Here is a 1,201-nt window from a genome sequence, read left to right as displayed (position 1 = left end):
TTCTCACCAAAAATTCAAAATTCCTAGCTGTCTGTCCTGATTTCCATAAATCCGCATGTCCACTCAAAAAGAAGAAAAAATGATGGCGTCATAGACCACCCATAAAGATCAAACTATGTTAATACTGACCCCCATAGGGAGTGGCCCGAGAGATCAAAAGATCAAACTATGTTAATACACCCCCCCCCCCTAAACTCTCTGTTCTGGTTAAACATTTTTAACTCACTTTTTATATTCGAATTCGACTTTCGGGAAAACACACGACAAATTCATTCAGTAATATGCTTTCTTGGGAAACCAGATAAAAAGAAAAATATTCAGTAAAATCAGCGAGAATTCTCCAAAATCCAATCATTTACAGGATTTTTGGAAAGCTTTCGAGAAAGTCAAGACGTCTATTCAGTCAAGTCGTCATCAAAAAAGTGAGTGGTGGTGTGTGTAGTCAAAGAAGCGATCAATGCCCTTTCGTGTATCGCATGCACTCTTGACACTCTCTTTGACACCATGCTGCGTTGTTTCGTATGTGTGCATGTGTGTGGGGCTGTACAGGTGTCTAAATGTGTTCATACGCTCATAAAGATGACCTCAGTCTTCCGCACCACTCCTATGTCTTTTACACGGCGAGATAATCCTCTGGGATTGCGGCTGGTAAGGGTCAAAACATCGCCACAGACCAGGTTCTCATCATGGGAATATGAGAGAGATTAGTGAACTGTATGGCCAACCACGTCATAATACAGCAGATGGTCAGCTTACCTCCAACGAGAATGAATCTAACCGCTCATTCGCTACATAGGACGACTTACTGAATAGACGTCTAAATTTTCTCGGGTATTTTCCAAAAATCCTCTCAATGAATGGATTTCGGAGAGTCCCCTTCGGATCTCTGTACACAATGTTGAAGAACAGGCTTTGAAAATTTGAAACCAGTTTTCAGATTTCAAAAATTTACATTTTGAGCCAAGATATGAGCATTCAAATTTGGAACAATGTGGCCTAGTTGTGGATTTCTAGGCAATCAAACTAAAATAAGCATAACTCGCTTTAAAATGCATACCGTAAAACCTCTAATAGAACGACACTTGGATCGTCCACTTTGAGCCTATATATCTCACTTCTTTTGAAAGATATCAAAAAGTGGTTAACTAGTAAAATGTTTATCAGGATATCAGCAACATTTTACTAGTTAGCCACTTTTTGA

General features: G+C 39.4%; 1 protein-coding gene across 1 annotated transcript in view; it reads right to left on the bottom strand.

Annotated features, from left to right (window-relative positions):
* Positions 1-1,201, bottom strand: part of CBG00014 — a gene marked incomplete at both ends in the record, with an annotated part of 19,765 nt that overhangs the window by 2,826 nt on the left and 15,738 nt on the right. The window lies entirely within an intron of this gene.

Source organism: Caenorhabditis briggsae (genome assembly GCF_000004555.2).
Source record: "Caenorhabditis briggsae complete genome, chrIII, whole genome shotgun sequence".
NCBI lineage: Eukaryota > Metazoa > Nematoda > Chromadorea > Rhabditida > Rhabditidae > Caenorhabditis > Caenorhabditis briggsae.
This window is presented reverse-complemented; position numbering and strand designations above follow the sequence as displayed.